The 18,673-nt window shown below is 35.3% G+C and overlaps 1 protein-coding gene across 2 annotated transcripts in view; it reads right to left on the reverse strand.

Moving 5' to 3' along the window:
* LOC121372629 (inhibitor of Bruton tyrosine kinase-like) overlaps positions 1-604 on the reverse strand; it is a 34,842-nt gene extending 34,238 nt beyond the window's left edge. For both annotated transcript variants that reach the window (XM_041499058.1, XM_041499057.1), the window contains exon 1: positions 473-604. The gene's annotated coding sequence lies outside the window, so the exon portion shown is untranslated. The remainder of the gene's footprint in view (positions 1-472) is intronic.
* Positions 605-18,673: the final 18,069 nt, after the last annotated feature.

The raw sequence follows: 18,673 nt of genomic DNA on the forward strand, positions 1-18,673 counted from the left end.
GAAAATAAAACAAAACAAAACAAAGATGTAATATATTACAGGCACTTGTGCAGGAAATTATACTGTGGTGAACAATGTTTTGTGGAGGTGGTGGTGGTTGTGGGGGGGGGGGGGGGTCATATTCGAGATCCCGGAAAATATATTTTTAAAAGAAGAAAATTTGCATCAATTCAACTGGATTATGAAATATGAACATTATCATTTTGGTATTATTGATCCTAATATTCGTAACATAAAAATGTAAGAATTTTGTTTTAACCCTTCCCCCTGCAAGTCTCACGGCAAAAATGTCATTGTTGACAGGTCTAATAGTAATGCCGCTGTTGGTGACAGTGTCAATAGTTTATTATACCGGTACGCTGTCAGACTCGGTGTCATCTGTCAAAATTTCTTTGGACAGTCTAAGCATTTAAGTACGGAATTTATTCACATGTTCTCTTGCAAACCACTAACTACTGATGTTAATATATACCAGAGTTAGTCCACAACCGATGATGTAAGGAATGAGTAAAAATCAACGATGAAAACAGCAAAATGTGTCATAATTTCTACCGACTCGGTAACATCAATGGAAGCAGACATTTTGTTTTCGTGGCGTATTCTCGAACCAGTAAATATTTACTTCATAACAAAACCAAAAACAACATTAAAGCCTATAAAAATAAATGGTAATATAATTGTTTGTTGTCACAACTATAAAGAGCATTGGATATATTTAATAAGAAAAATAAAATTATATTTGCTATGAACGATATGTATAGAGAATAATAATGAAAGCAGCCAATCAAATCTTCGAAAACTGGGACTGATGGCGTAAAAAGTACTGCGAAAGTTTGGAGTGAATGTGTTTTTGATTGATTATGTTAATGAAATAATAAAATTGTTCAAGTTACAATAAAAAGTTTAAGAACTGATTTGGTACAAACATAGAAAAGGTAATCTAACTGATAGTTTCCTGTGGAAAACATTACTGTCATGCTATATACTGGCATTAAGGTCAAGGGCACACTTGCCGCACGGTTGTTTTGTTTTCGTACACGATAAATATAAGCTATTTTATTGTAATGTCTTTTAAACATTTCGTAAATGGTACGTATGCGGTTATTTGTTTATTTATTATTATTACACAAGTTTGTACAGTACAAACACTAAACATTAAATTTAATAGTAATCTTGGAACAAAACATTTTTTGAAGTAATTTTGCCTTTAAAGTTTTTCATCATTCTGAAGCAGGTTATTATGTTTATATCTAAATATATTTGAGGAAAGACTTACCAACATGCATGCTAATAATGTCAACAACCCATACCCTGAGCCTAAGCGTGAATGAACTGAATGCTATAACATTTGGAAGTCTTGCCATATTTGATAATGTACATTGCATGTTCATTATATTGTATGCTGCCCCGATAAACTTAATTAAAACAGAAAACAAATTATTTGCACCCAGTTTACATGATCCTAGTGTGGTCTGGACCTGGGGTGGGGACCCTTTTGTCAACATTTTCCCTGGATGCCTATTATATATGCAAGAAACTGTATTTTAAATTATTTATTAGCAACAGTTGGTGATCATATCAGGTGTAAATAGAAGAGCCTCTACGGGAACATTTTGTTTTCAGAATCTTGATTAGTGATATTTCTAGTCAATTGAACATTAATTAGCAACTACTATTTAATGTTTTAAAATTGTGTAGAGATCTCTGAAACTTGTGTAGCAAATTGCAACACGATACTGAAAAAATTGTTCCCTGCGACAACAATAACATTTTAGAATAGAACCCCCCCACCCAAGAACAAACCTTCACCTCTGCCAAAATAGGCCTTCTTAATAGTTCTGAGTTCTATACTTGAGCAGACAAGTTGTAAAAGCATCACTTGGGCTAAATGGATCTGTATGCAGCCTATGTGTGCTGTTTTATCCCGAGCTGAAGGCTTCTACAACTATATACAGGTAACCAGCTAACTATAACAAACTAATGCCAGGCTGTAATTATTATTTCAAGCCTCTAAGATTTGAAAGTTTGCGCAAAATATTTTCAGGTGACCCATTTAATTTTGCGTAACATGTTACACAGGTGCAGAAAGTACTCAACTGCACGCCAAATGCAAGTAAAAATTCTGACGGACGAGTTAAAAAATGCAACTACCAGTCCAACAGGCAATGTATTTTTTTCTAATATACTATTATAATTTGCTTTATTATTATTTTTTTTTTACATTGAATTTGTGACTCCGCATCAACCATGCAAAAATTCCAAATTGCGCATGCTCGACATTCCAAAAACGGGTTATACACCCTTTCTCACCAATGTTTCCCAAAATTACCATGCACAATAACCAAATGGAAAACATTTCAATGTTTACAAAAACAATTATTATTAAAAGATCAATATTGAGAGTCAGTATCTGAAATTTCAGAACTCTTGACACATCTAATGTCAAAGTTGTGAATATTCTAACATTTAACGCTGTAAAATGTTAAAAGTAAGCTACGTGACCACAGTCATGATGGTTGTGTTATTTCAACTAATTTACAAAGTAATTACACACATTTCAATCGTTTGTTGTTATTTGATAGATTTTTTATTAGTTAAACAAAAGAACTTCATGAATTCAAATGTTTACGTTAATTGTGTGACTAGTGTCAAATAGTCACACATGCAGTGTTTCAAAACCTTAGTTTTATATAATTTGCATAGAAAAAAGTTATAAAATAGAATATTTTTACCACAAATAAGGGCTGTTTTCAAATCTGCACAGTAATGCATCATTATTTTCCTATCAAAAAAAATAGCACACAATAATTATGTCTAACAAAATTGTGTAAAATAACTAGGAAAGTAAAGTTAATTACTTTCTCACCAGCATTACGCTGGTGAGAAAGTAAAGTAACAGATTTCATTTTATAAAAAAAAATTTCGCCATGTACTTGAAGAGATTTTGTCGTCCTGAATAATATTCTTACCCGTATGTGGACTAGGACCAACATGAGAAATATTCTTCTCAGCTTATTTGATTTGCTCCCTGTGATTTTGTTTTACCCATATTCTAACCTTGTCTTTCCTCTCTTAAATTTTTCGTTGTTCTTTCTGCAATAGGTACATCTCCCTCTCTCTCGCTCTCTCTCTCTCTCTCTCTCTCTCTCTCTCTCTCTCTCTCTCTCTCTCTCTCTCTCTCTCTCTCTCTCTCTCTCTCTCTCTTAAAATCCTGGAAATGAAAAGGTAATATTCGTTACTATTGAAACAAGTGCTATATACAAGATTAATTCAATGATTAATTAATGACTAAACATTGGTTCTCAAGCTCACGTTACTAATTTTATATTTAAGACAATGTCGACTAACACTTACATTTAATTGCAACACTACTGAATTTTACTATAATTAAAAAATATGTGTAATCTACGTTACCTATAGAAAGAAAGAAAGAAGTGTTTTATTTAACGACGCACTCAACACATTTTATTTACGGTTATATGGCGTCAGACATATGGTTCAGGACCACACAGATTTTTAGAGGAAACCCGCTGTCGCCACTACATGGGCTACTCTTCCGGTAGGCAGCAAGGGATCTTTTATTTGCACTTCCCACAGGCAGGATAGCACAAACCATGGCCTTTGTTGAACCAGTTATGGATCACTGGTCGGTGCAAGTGGTTTACACCTACCCATTGAGCCTTGCGGAGCACTCACTCAGGGTTTGGAGTCGGTATCTGGATTAAAAATCCCATGCCTCGACTGGGATCCGAACCCAGTACCTACCAGCCTGTAGACCGATGGCCTGCCACGACGCCACCGAGGCCGGTACGTTACCTATAAATTACCGGCCTCAGTAGCATCATGGTTAGGCCATCTATACCAATGCATTTATGAGACTACTTAGTATAATCGCATTACGTTCACAAACCTATGGGTGATTGGCACTACTCGTGTGTGATAGGGGCGGTCTCGTAGATTACATGCTTAACGCAACGCAACGAAATGCCCAACTATTTTGCAACATGGAGACAGTAACTTGTATTAAATGTAACAAGTATACTTGTCATCGATTCGGTGATGTTAGGGCTCTGAAATATGCATTTGATATTTTATTTTGCTTGGTTCTGTTAACAACACTTATACTTATAAACAAAATGTAACATTAATTACTAGAATTTGGGCAACCATGTTCAAAGTACTAGAACTTTTTTTGCATCAAGAATCATTTATTTCAAATTTTCACATAAATACAATGGAATATTACAGCATTATTGCAACACATATTTATCGCAATACCTATTGCAAATAGTATGTTATCATCGTATTACGCGTATCATAAAATATTGTTTGTTTCCGGTTACCAGACCGACCCTAATTTTGAACCTGCCGACCCTAAAAAAAAAATTGTATATCTAAAAATGTTTTTTTTTAATATAACAACAATTTCCACGAAAACATTCCAAAACTATCACAAGCACTAATTTGGTGTCATTTAGGGGATAACCCTACTGTGTTTTCCGATTTGCGGACGTATATCGGTGGTTTTACTGTTGCAAATTTAGTTTTATTGGCGACCCGTTAGCCATGAAATGTTTTCTTCTAACAATTGATTGATGGAGAAACTTGAAGTTCGGTAACTTTCGTGAGATATCGGGCGAAGAGTCGGAATTTTTTTTTCATGAATATATGCGATCTTTTCTGATTTACTCTACATCTAGCGTAGCGAGGTGTTGCGATTAATAATAATAATAATAATAATAATAATAATAATAAAATAATAATAACTATATTTAATGATTTACTCCAGCGACAAACTGGCCTTGTAGAAATTTAGTGACCTGATAAACTAGGGGAGGGAATGTTTACCGATACTGATGGAGTTTACTGCCAAATCAAATGATTAAATATGTCAGTAAGATCTCGATGCGTTTCATTATTTTTTGTAAGTGGTCACTGGGAACTTCGCGGGTTTCCTCTAAAAACAGTGTCAGAATGACCATGTGTTTGACGTCCAATAGCCGATGATGATATAAAGATAAAAATCAATGTGCTCTAGTGGCGTCGTTAAATAAAACAAACTTTACTTTTCAACATTCGTTTGAGCATCCTGAGCATTTGTACAGCATTTCTATTAATTGGACCAATTGATTGCTTCAAACCAAGTATGTACTTTAATACTGGATGCATACAGAATAAAACTAACATTACAAATTATAAAATTGGTAAGTCTACCATTTCTTAGATACACTAGGAAAGATAATATTCATAAAAAAATTTTTAAATGTTATTGTTGGACAGATAAATATAGAACCCTTCTTTTCAGTTTTCATTAAAAGAAATTGTTATAACTTATTTACTGGTTTCTATCCAAATAAGGTTCAACCAAGTCTGCCCTGGACCAGTACAGAAGTTAAGTGTTAGTATTAGAGTAAACCTGCCTATTATTAAACAGCAAGTGGTCTTTTGTATGTACTCTCCCACAGATAGGTTAGCACCATGTTGCCCTCAAAATCAAAATGCCTTGCCTTTTATAAATCTATAAGTTGCCCATGTAAAAAGAAGCCTTTAAACACACCTATGTGGATAGTACTACATATTTCCTTTTTTAAATTAAGTTATGAAATAGATATAGAAAATAAAATGGCCATAAGGTTTTTGTCCTTTTGAAAATTGTATAATGGAAAAAAAAATCCCTTCTATTTAAAACTGCACATAAAATATGCCCCCAAAATGTCACTTTACCATGCCTTACTTCATTTCTAGGGAAAACACTGTAATGAATGGTATTGTTGGCTTGCATAATGCATTTTTATACATGCAGAGGTTATTTTGGATACCGGTAGTCAACACCTTTATTTAATATCCATAAATAAAATTATTTTCCAAAATAAAATGTTTTTCCTACCTACCTACATTGTACCTACCCTATATTTTTCCAGCATGTGAAACAAGTGATTTTTTTTGTTTGGCCTTAGTTTTGTATACTTTCTAAACAACAACGTAAAATTAGTGAAATTGCTCCTTCAGGCAGATAAATTTAGTAAAACATCTTATGACTCCCAGTCTGTTTCTGATTGACAACATTAGTACTGGTTGATAGCTTTTAGAAAGCGATAATTTTTTTTCCTATCACATTATTTGGAATGACAAATCGACGACAACAGCAAATTGTTTAAATTGGGAAACATTGGTGAGAAAGAGTGTTACAAAAACGGAACCATACCAAAATTGTCCAAACAAAAATGGAACCAAATTGGACAAAACAGAACCTAGTGTTGGCTGAAATGTCTTCACAATCTATGGCTAAAATGGAACCCCCCCAAAAAAATGTATGGCTAAAACGGTGTCATTGCAAGTTGTGAATATGATATCTTCAATAAAACAACAGCTATATATATATCTCATTTATTACTTTGTTTTATTTTTATGTCTATATAGGGGAGATAAAAGTATTAGCAGCTATTAATTGGATGTCAAATATTTGTTAATTTTGACATATAGTCTTAGAGAAAAATGTGCCATATATTTCCATTAGTAGCAAGGGATCTTTTATATGCACCATCCCACAGATCCAATAGCACATACCATGGCCTTTGATACCAGTCATGGTGCACTGGCTGGAATGAGAAATCGTCCAGTGGGTCCACTGGCTGGGATCGATCCTAGAGTGCCCATTGAACCACAGGCAAGCACTCTACCACTGAGATTTTCATGCTGGGGTGTCGATGAAGATTCAGCAGTCATTCTACCAGTAACCCAGTGGTAAAGAGCTCACCTAATGCGCCATCACTCTAGGATCGATCCCCATCTGTGGTCTCATTCAACTATTTCTTGTTGCAGCCAGTCCACCATGACTGGTATATCAAAGGTCATGGTATGTGCTATCCTGTCTGTGGGATGGTGCATATAACAGATCCCTTGCTACTAATGGAAACATGTGGTGGGTTTCTTTCAGATTACATGTCAAAATTACCAAATGTTTGACATCCAGTAGTCTATGATTAAAAAATTAATGTACTCTAGTGGTGTTATTAAACAAAACAAACTTTAACTTTTAACTTTCATTTTACTACTGAGGGTGGAATCTAGCTCATTTGATAGAGTGCTCGTCTGAGTTGCTTAGGTCAAAGGATTGATTCATTTCAGTGGACCCATTGGTATATCAAAGGCTATGGTATGAGTTGTCCTGTTTGTGGAAAAATTAATATAAAACATCCCTAGCTGCTTATGGGAAAATGTAGTGGATTTCCTCATAATATGGTGTCACAGTAATCAAATATTTATTTAATCAATGTGCACTTCTTTTTATTCAACTTCTTTTTATTCTACCACTAAGCTACATCCATTTCTGGCCCATGTTATAATAATTAAAAGTAATTAATAGCCACTGATTAATCAAGATCACTCGTAAAATGGTGCTAGGTGAGAAATCACATGATACTTCAAATAATATTTATTAAAATTCTTGTTGCAAGGCAATCAATTTGCCACTATCTTAAAACTCTCGAGGTGCGTTGGGAGGGGAATGCGAATGGCCACTCACCTTTTATTGTGAGGACTGTATGCCATGAGCCTGATGTCAAAGATTTCTCCATCACTTTAGATGAGCTTTATTTTCTTGCTCTATATTGTCTTGACTCAGCCCTTGAAATAAGCTGTTGTACCATAACCAATTAATAGGTTATGTGGTATTTCTTAGATGATGATGATAACTAGTTTAACGTGCCCATATACCACTAGGGTTTTGAACACGCCCATCCTGAGTCAGGATGATGATGATAACTAGTTTAACGTGCCCATATACCACTAGGGTTTTGAACACGCCCATCCTGAGTCAGGATGATGATGATAACTAGTTTAACGTGCCCATATACCACTAGGGTTTTGAACACGCCCATCCTGAGTCAGGATGATGATGATAACTAGTTTAACGTGCCCATATACCACTAGGGTTTTGAACACGCCCATCCTGAGTCAGGATGATGATGATAACTAGTTTAACGTGCCCATATACCACTAGGGTTTTGAACATGCCCATCCTGAGTCAGGATGATGATGATAACTAGTTTAACGTGCCCATATACCACTAGGGTTTTGAACATGCCCATCCTGAGTCCGACCTCTGATAAGATCGGTGGCCCGACTCAGGATGGGGGGGGAGGGGGGTTGAAAATGGGCAGAATTTTGAAAATAGCAATTAGTAAAAAAGTTAATAGAATAAATAAAAAAAATAAAAAGGTTACAAGCCAAAAATAAAAAAGAATTGACTGCTCGGCCGAATATTTATATAATTTGGAGCATTTTAGAAGGACAGTCCAAAATTAAATAAGAGAAAGAAGAGAGGATCGGACTATTTAATAATATTATATAAAAAAGAAGTAATTTCGACATAAAATTTTGAACGCAGATCTAAAAGTTTAAAGTCCGATCGATATGTCCACGCGAGTGGCCTCGTTAAGGCCGTTTGGGTGCACAGGTTAAAGGGATGAGATGGGTTGCACCCCGTCAAGAAAACCCCTAGATTGACAGTCGATAGGCGTTGAAGGTGTAATGCTGTGATGAAATACAGATCTTGAGAAGCCGGATCCATCTGAACGAGAGAAAGTATCAGACTAGGGTATAGTCCAGTCGTCATGGGTTGGTCTAGTGGTGCGGACGGGCCCGACTCCGGAGGATAAGAGATGGTATCGCATATAGTCCAGTCGTCATGGGTTGGTCTAGTGGTGCGGACGGGCCCGACTCCGGAGGATAAGAGATGGTATCGCTATAAGGCAAGGTAAAGTCTAGAAAAAGAGTAGTAGGGGCTGACCCCGCTTCCTATTTCTTCTTACAGTTAGGCGGTCAATCTTCCAGTACTGCTAGGACAGGCTAGGACATGTAGAGACTAAACGCGAACAACCGTGGCGTTCTGCAGAATGGCAGTCATACGAGTCGCGAAAAAAAACCCGAGTCGACGGTCAGACGGAGAAATGACATGGAGGCAAGGAATCTCGCTAAAAAAGAATCCAACCTGGTGGTGCAGGCTGTCGAAACGAGAAGCGTTCAATCAGTTCCAATGGCCGCATACATCCCAGTAGAAAAACTTCATCGCTGACAAAAACAACGAAATGAAGGACCCTCAAGTCGAGCGCACGAAAGCACGTGCAGTGTGCACAAGCGAAACAAACACGTCTTACCGCGTGGAGCTCCAGACTGGGAATCGTATTTCTTAGTCGTTACCAATTTGGTTAAGATGCCAGTCAGAATGAATCAAAATAAATGCCAGACATATGGGTCATACTAAAGAATTGTACTTTACATAAAAATATTCCGTTAGTAAATTTCAGTGTTTAGATGTTTAGCAGGACACATTTAATTTGTACGAGATGTTAAATTGGTGTTGGGAAGAATTGTTAGTACCATAAGAAACATGATAAATGTAATTAGAAACATTTTTCATTTAGGTATTATTTGTTACTGTTAAAGACCATCGCCAGTGAAAATCTTGAAAGCCACACGTTGCATACTGAAACTTGATCACTAATGAAGTATCAGTTACGGGTAAACACCAAGACATAATGATACGAGTCCTGACCTATTGTTTTTGACTTATTTTGATGGCTGTTGACCATTTATGCAAGCAGAAGAAAAGCTTTCAAGGTCGTGCCAACAAGGACCACATTTAGTGCCAGGTACAACCAATGTTGAAACCACTGAATTTAAGTAACTTTTGGCAAAAAGTGATTTTGTATTCACAAAGTAAGAGTAATTTTATTTAGTATTATAATATATATTTTTTACAATCACTCTAAAATAATTTTGCTCATGATTTGAATACAATTATAACTGACATATATATATATATACATTTGTATTAGTGCTGTGGAAAATGCTTAAATTGGTCAGTGTTAGATTACTGGTGCTAATATACGAGTGGAGAGTTTCCCTCCCTGATCCCCCTTCCCTATCCCCAGGTGTATTAATTTCATTTCAACTTATCTTCATGCTTATATCCAATTAAGGTTCAAGCAACCTGTTCTGGGCATACACCTCAGCTATTTGGATTGTCTGTCCAGGACAGTGGGTTAGTTGTTAGTGGTTCGTGAGAGAGAAGAGGGTGAAGTGGCCTTACACCTACCTATTGAGTCGTTAAAACTCGCTCTGGGTGGGAGCCGGTACCGGGCTGTGAATCCTGTACCTACCAACCTTATGTACGATGGCTTAGCCATATGACACCACTGTGGCTGGTCCCCAGGTGTAAACACATGCTTGTGTGGATTTGTTTTTCTTCTTTTTTTCTTCAGTTGCATACATCTTGCATTGCTATGCACCTGCACTGCTATAACATTTCTTCCTTTCTATTTTTATGGAAGAAAAACAATTTCTACTGTAACCGATTCCTGCTGATATTTCTTATTGCCAACTATCAGGTTTTAATTGCCTTGCAGCTTGATGGAGTGACACCGTTAGCTTCTGTCTTGGCTAGGATTAAGATTTCTTGTAGTCAGGGGTATTATTTTCCATTTTGTATGAAACGTCATTGATTTTTCTCCGACAATTTGCTGAAATTGTCTTCCTTGGGGAGCGCACGGCCTTCTTCGTGGCTGGTATGTCACTCGCTGGCTCAGCTGTCGTAGATGGATATGTCTGCAGCTCTTTCGACTGACCGGCTGAATATACATACACATGTTACCTAAACTCGTAGCTGTCATGGAGCCTGCGAGGACCATAAGTCGAGTTTATTAGTACATGCACATGCAGTGTGTGTAGCCGTGTGAACCAGTGTAATTTCCACCCTAGATCCTTATCACCACTTAGAAATATACTTAGAAATATACTTAGAAAATTACTGTGAAATTACAGTCGGTGCAGGAACAGGTGTTGTGGTTTTTTGAGATTATATGTAGAAAACATTGAGTGATTTTTAAATTCAGACTGTTTAGTAGTTTGTGCATAATTTTATAATTTTCTGAACTGATGTTCCTTTACCTTGATACATTGTAGCTGAATGTATAGGATGTTTACAGCTATTGTGTAGTTTCCTTAAGGTAGAGTTTTCTGTTTCCATTTCTCTATGTTGATCAGCTGATAACTGAGTCGTTGATAACTGAGTCGTGTGCTGGACTGCATGATACTACTTTCTGACCACCATCATCTTCTGAACTCTGGTGTTTTGAAATGCTTTTAATGGATTTCTGATGGTTGGATGAGATCCTCTGCCTCACGGGACCTTGCTGCTTACTGTTAATACAGATTAGGTGACACATAAGGTAGGTCTTGTGTGTTTGGAATTAATATTTTATAATGAAGATGGCAGAATATGGAGTGTTGTTTTCAAGTGAGTACGGTTATAATATGTAGATTAATGTTAATCAGTGATTTTTTAAATACATTTTTTACGAGATTGAATAGATCTTGTATTGTGAAACAATGTTGAAAATCAATGAATATTATTATTATTACATGAGTATTATATTTAGTTTTAAAGACAAATATAACCAGGGCAACCCCAAAAAGCAAACTTTTATTTTAATACAGAAAACTTGTAATTTTGATTGCAATACTCCATGCACCAAATATTTACTTGTGATCCAACAGCTATGACTAATATTTTCATTCTGATGAATATTTGGTTGTTTTCTCCTGACTTAAAAAGTTGGAACGATTGTTATTAGTCCTTGGGATTAATAGCCGTCATTGGGCTATTTTTTGTTCCAGCCAGTGCACCACGACTGGTATATCAAAGACCATGGTATGTGCCATCCTGTCTGTGGGATGTTGCATATAAAAGATCCCTTGCCACTAATGGAAAAAATGTAGCGGGTGTCCTCTCTAAGACTATGTCAAAATTGCCAAATGTTTGACATTCAATAGCTGATGATTAATACATCAATGTGCTCTAGTGGTGTCGTTAGACAAAATAAACTTTAACTATAACTTTATTAATCCTCAACCAGTCCAAATGAAGGGGACTATTGGTTTTGTCTCCATCTGTCTGTCTGTCCCAAGCATAGTTTTACAGACTTTTGTTGGCAATGCCTCAAGATAATGAGCTGAAAGTTTGTGTATAGCTTTATAGTATATTGGTGTTAAAAGATCAAGCTTGAGTTCCATGGGGATTTCCCCATTTTTTACAGTTATGGCCTTTGAACTAAGGAGATATGAAATTTTCCAGAATTTTCATTGCAATGCATCAAGATATTGAGCTAAAAGTTTGCATATATAGCTTGATCATGTTGAGTTGCAGATTGTTAAGAGTTTTATGGAGATTTACAGGCCATAGGATTTCAAATTTCATGGGAAACACTTTTTCGATTCCATGCCTTGTGTATCATGGCAACCCATCGGAAACTGTTTTAAAAAAATAATTATATATATATTATTTTTGTTGTATAGTTGTACTCATAAGCATGGGGAAACAAAATTTCATTTCCGCGATTTTACTAAAAGGCTATACCGACACGTTTCGTGAAATATCCGAAGGCCTGGATTTACCCATTTTTGACAGAGTTATGGCCCTTGAACTATTTCTTGGCAATGCGTCAGTATATTGAACTGCAATTTTATATTTATCTTTATCATGTAGAAGTAAGAGATCATGTTTCATGGGGATGTCCCTATTTTTTTTAGTTTCTTTGCAGTATGCATTGACTGAGCTGAAATATTGTACATATGGTTTAATCATTTAGAGTTAAAGATCAAGGTGGAGTTTCATAAGGATTTCCCCAATTTTGACAGAGTTATGGCTCTTGAACTGGGAGATTTTACATTCTTGGAATGACGCATGCCTGATGAGCGGTAGGTCTGGGATCAATCTCTGTCGATGGATGATTGGGCTGTTTCTTGTTCCAGCTGGTATGTCAAAGGTGGTGGTATGTGCTATCCTGTCTGAGGGATAGTGCATATAATGTTACTAATGGAAAATGTAGCGGGTTTCCTCTAAGACTATATCAAAAGTATCAAATGTTTAACATCCAATAACCGATGATTAATAAATCAATGTGCTCTAGTGGTGTTGTTAACTTTCTTGGGATAACTAATTATTTAGAACCTACTGTACTCTCACCATCCTTTTCTTTTAAATATATAAATATATTTTGATACATTTTGTGATAATTTAAATTTTGATTTTGCATTTAAATAGTTGAGGTGTTGAGTGCGTCATTAAATAAAACATTTCCTTCCTTCCTTCCTTAAATAGTCAATATATTCAACAAATTATGTGTTTGTTTAAATTTAATTAATGCATCTTTATCAGAAATTATATTTTGCATCATTACCAGATCAAGCATTTTTTTTAAAAGTAATATTATTTTGTTGTTATTGTTCTTGAAAACATGCATTGAAATAAAAATCTATGAATGCAACTGTCAGTGACATTTATAGTTTGTCCCACAGAGAACGCCTTTTTTCATTCCATGGAATTTACTACAAGTAATTTATTTCTAAGCCGATTGATTTGTAAATTGCAAACAAAAATAGTATTTGTTTGTTATTTCTAAAACAGTTTTACTTTCCTTCTTACGTCAAACCAAACTGAATTTTTTTTATAGAACTATAGAGTATATACTACCAAATCAAATCCCATAGACAACAGTAGTAACATATGTGGCTAAACTCCTACCTGCAGCGTATCAATCGACATAAATGCCACAGATATAAATACTACCACCCCTCACCATTACAGAGAATCAGAAAAAATAGGGGCTCATTTCTGAGATAACAGGTAGTATCTATGACTACCCTAGTTCCACACAAAATTCGAGTACATTTTTTTACAGGTACCCCATACAGTGGTACTAGATGAAATAAAATTGCATATATATATTTTTTTTTTTTTTTTTTTTTTTGCCCAGATGAATCTAATTGTTTTTTACAACCAACTCACTCACATTTATCACCAATCACAGGACTTGTGGTGTTCACTTCTCTATCAAAAGTTGGGTGCACCTCGAACTTTGACCCAGCCAAAGGTTATTCGGTTTAGTACTACCGATAAGTTGATGGTGGGTGAGATACTTAACTCCTGTTTAAGACGAATAATCCACTATAAAGAAGAAGCTATGTGTAGTGTGTCAGTATTTTGTTTTGTACTATTTGTAAGAAGGGTGGGATTTAGCTTTGATCATCGATTGTTTGTTTGAGATGCTTGGATCATACCCATTGGAATTTCACCCCATCCCAGCTAATGCCCCACTACTGGTATAATGGTTGTGATATATGCTGTCATGTCCTGTGGAAAAGTGCCTGTTAAAGATCCCTTGCTATATGTAAGGAAAAAGGTAGCAGCTATTCTCTGAATTAAGACTGTGTCAAAATGACCAAATGTTTATGTCCAATAGCTTATGATTAAAGCTAGATTCATACTTCACCACCGACTCTTTGTCAGCGAGTAACTGACTCGCCCAGTCCTGCTTCTGTTCAAACCTAATTCTCATTTTTCAGTGAATTCAGTATGGTTTTAACATAGTTCATATTAAATTTTGGTGCACGTTTGTTCAACGTTTTTTACTTTACCTAATAAAAAAACAATTTTCAGTTTCACATGAGGTTGGCAATCAAAATCTGAATTGACCTTACTTGATCAGTTTGCTGTAGTGATGTCATTAAAGGCAAACTGTCACAGATTTAAGGACCTTATTTCTCTAAAAATGGATAATAAATTTAAAAAATACATTAATTGTTTGAAACCAAATCTAGCTATCACATTACCTTAACTGAACCATGATGGAGTGAAATCCATGCCAACCCTGTTGGCAATTTTAGTTGTTTAATTATGGACCATTGCCATAATTCAGTTACATGTATGTTTACAAAATATCATTAATAAATGGAGTATGGTGGTTATGAAGATGGTTGAATAAAGTACATTTAGGGACAAATCGAATTATTTTTGTTCAGGTAATACTTTGTTAGGTCATTAAATAGGTCAGTGGTCTGTGACAATATGCCTTTAAAACAACCAATATTGATGAGAATGTTAATTTATCATTATAAATGAATGTGCTATTTAAACCAAATTTTAAACTTTTTTTATGTTGAAGAAAACAGATTTGATGAAATTATTAATTTATCATTATAAATGAATGTGCTAAGTCTGGTGCTTAGGGGGTCAGTGTGAGAGATGGCAGACAATTGATCCTTGAGATAATTGCTATTGAATATTCCTGCACATGAACAAGTGGCTTCGTGCAGCTCAATAGTGCAGTGGCACCAAGCCAAACACTTTATCGCTGTCTTTTAGAAGTCTTTATTAAACACTTGTATGGTTCGACACTAGATGTAGGTTAATGGAAGCCATCATTATAAATACAGAAGAGTCTGTACGTTTGTATCTTGTGCTAAAACTGCATATAAAAATCAATTTAATATAGTGGAAGACTGGCCTGATGAACAGAAGCTATATTTTATCTTGAAATATCATACTTGTAGCGTGCACGTGTACTAATATTGTCTCTCTGCATATGGCATCTTTTAAGCCAAATTATTATTAGCATTCTGTCTGCACAATTTTTAAAAACATTTTGAAGAGATTTATACAGTTTTAGTACTAACATTTTCATGTTGTAAACATATAAACAAATATATTTTACAATATGCAAGTTGCAACTTTGCCATATATCATTGGTTTATGCAACTGTTCCTTTTTATTAAAAATATTTTCATGTTTTTAATAAATGTGTCATTGATAAGTTGCAAAAATGGCAACAAAAACTACTTGCAACATACTTATTTATAAGTAAATATGCAACATGAATCATCAAAAGTAGATGTGATGCTTCTTTGCAATCACAAAGGGAAAATTTTTACAGAATCTTGGAACTCCATACCCTAAAGATTCCTTGAAGAAAATGGTTACTATTAAATTAAGCTCATGAGATATCACTTCAACATAATATATGTATAGTCATTTGCCTTGATACAGCAAATACATGTCACCATTTTAAAATACTTTGATGCCCTATAGTGGAGAAGACATTTTGTGTTTTAAGTTTTAATGGTCATCGTCACGGTAATCTTTAATCACTGTGCGTTTATCCACTTAAGGTTCATGCACAACACCATGGGTCCAGCTTCTAACATTGCCAGCTGTTGGATCCAGGGTGGAGGAGTTTTAATGGTAAATTGATACTTTTATATCATACCCCATCATTTAAGAGGAGCTATCACTTTTGCTTTCCATCAATCCCCTGAGAATAATTCAAGGAGAGTAATTATTATTAACTCCTTAAGCATATTATTTTATGTAGTATCAATATGATAATATCTTAAATGGCTCCACATAATCCAACTTAGTTGAGCAATTAATCACTTCACTCAGTTTTTCTCAGCAAGTTCTGTTATGTTTGACTTGACTTAGCACATGTATGTAAAGGATATTCAATGTTTAATGTTTGTTTTGTATAACACCACCACCAGAGTACATTGATTTAAAGTAAAAGTTTGTTTTGTTTAACGACACCACTAGAACACATTAATTTATTCATCACTGGCTATTGGATGTCAAACATATGGTAATTCTGTCATTAAGTCTTAGATAGGAAACCAGCTTAATTGTTTCCATTAGTAGCAAGTTATCTTTATTAGGCACCATCCCACATACAGGATAGCACATACCACAGCCTTTGATATACCAATCTACTGCACTGGCTGGTTCCAGATATCACCCAGTGGGCCACTGATGGGGATTGATCCAAGAATGACTGCACATCAGGCGAGCTCTTTACCACTAGTCTATATCCCACCCTATAAAGGATATCGAAGAATGGAATATTTCATGGGAAAAGAACTACTATGGATGATCGGTTATAAAAGGTTTAATAATAAAAATACTTTCAAGGTTGGAATCCCTTGCATGCACTAGTAAATGAGCTGGTGTGAGAGAGAATGTGTGTTCTCTGGTCACCTTGCTGATACATGTAGCGCTGGTGATTGCCCGTTTGTGATTTATTATTCCAGTGTTTGTCCGCCACCGAATCGCAGGGATAATCAACTAAATGAGTTGGTGGAATAGGATTAATTTCTCTTTCATCTGCCAAACAAAACTATTTATTCCTTTGCGTTTGACCGTTAGATATTTTGGGTGAGCATCTTATGTGGCAGATAAAAACTCCAGACAAAACCTTTATTACAGTATGTGAAGTCGGTATGAAGATATGTGGATTTTTTTGCTTTAAATAACTTGGTTTGTGTTGTGCAGTGAACATGATAAGACTTTTTGGTACTGGGTTCATATCCCAGTAATTGCTTCAATTCAGGTTGCACACCATCATTCACTTTAGCATGCATTTTGATGCAATTTCTATGTCAGAATATATTCTGTGAAAAATAGGACAATCCATGCTGAGAGGGCTACGTGACTGTTGTAGTTAGGAAGTACAGTCGTTCGATAACTATCATGTAAAAAAACATTGATATAGGTTGGATGACCGAACAAATTCCGAGTTATCCACCGTTAAGTCGCCATGTTATTTTAGCACTGTTTTATATATAATTTGCAGCATGAGAATGAAAACAAAAATCTGCTGCTTGTCTTACAAATTATTAGCAAGGGATCTTTTAAATGCATTTTATCACAGATAGCACATAAGAGAACATTTTGTTTTCAAATATTAATATTAATATTTCTAGTCAACTACTGATTAATGTTTTAAAATTGTGTAGTGATCTCTGAAACGTGCGTAGTGAATCGCGACACGATGCTAAACAAAATGTAGCTGCTGATGTACCAGATGTGGAGCACTGGTTGGAATGAGAAATAACTTTGTGACTCCAGATTTTTTTTTTTTTTAATTTGTAAAAGTAGCCTATGGGGAAGGAGTAGCAGGTTTTTCCTCTTCTTTTTTCTTGTAGACAAAATGTCACAATTATTGTGTGGAAAAAGCATAAAGTTTAAAAACTAAAATGTTCTGGGGTGTAATTACATTCCTTTTCTTTTCTCTAAATATCTGCACTTGGTGAATGGCATATTCATCGACTTTCATTATTAACCATTATTGTCAGAAAAATATTTAAAATAACGTTTTCACCATTATTATCAGGAAAATATTTAAAATAACCTTTCTTTATGGCAAGCAATTTTGTGCTGGTGTGCAACCAAAATGCCATCTGAATTGATAGTTTGCAGAATGATCATGAGAAGATTATTTAGTATTGTTTCTTTTGATGTGTCCCACTGGCGGGAAGGTGACATGTTTTCATTGATCCCCCGAAGCTAGTCCGGCATACACAGTATCATGTTATTGTACATTTTTGTATTAAGTTATGGGGAACCTTTTTACATGTATTATAAATGAGCTGCAGCACAGTAATGGAAACCTACTTGTTTTGCTCTGGTCATTCAAAAAGGAAAGGAATGTTTGTTTGATGACAGCTATTTAAAGAAAGTATGGACATGGTTAAGGACCAAATGGATACAGCAATGAAACCCACTGTCACCACTCCATGGGCTACTCTTTTTAAATTAGATATCATCCCACAGACAGGATAGTACATACCACAGCCTTTGTGAAGCACTAACTGGAATGAGTAATTACAGCTGTGGTGTCTAACATATGGTAATTGTGATACTTAGTGTAGTAGATAGGTGAGAGACGAAAGCTGCTGCCACCACATAAACTACTCTTATTAAATAACATCTAGGAATCTTTTATATGCATTTTCTTACAAGACAGCATATACCACAGCCATTGATATAGCAGTCATGGGGCAG

This window comes from Gigantopelta aegis, chromosome 4 (genome assembly GCF_016097555.1).
Source record: "Gigantopelta aegis isolate Gae_Host chromosome 4, Gae_host_genome, whole genome shotgun sequence".
Taxonomy (NCBI): domain Eukaryota; kingdom Metazoa; phylum Mollusca; class Gastropoda; order Neomphalida; family Peltospiridae; genus Gigantopelta; species Gigantopelta aegis.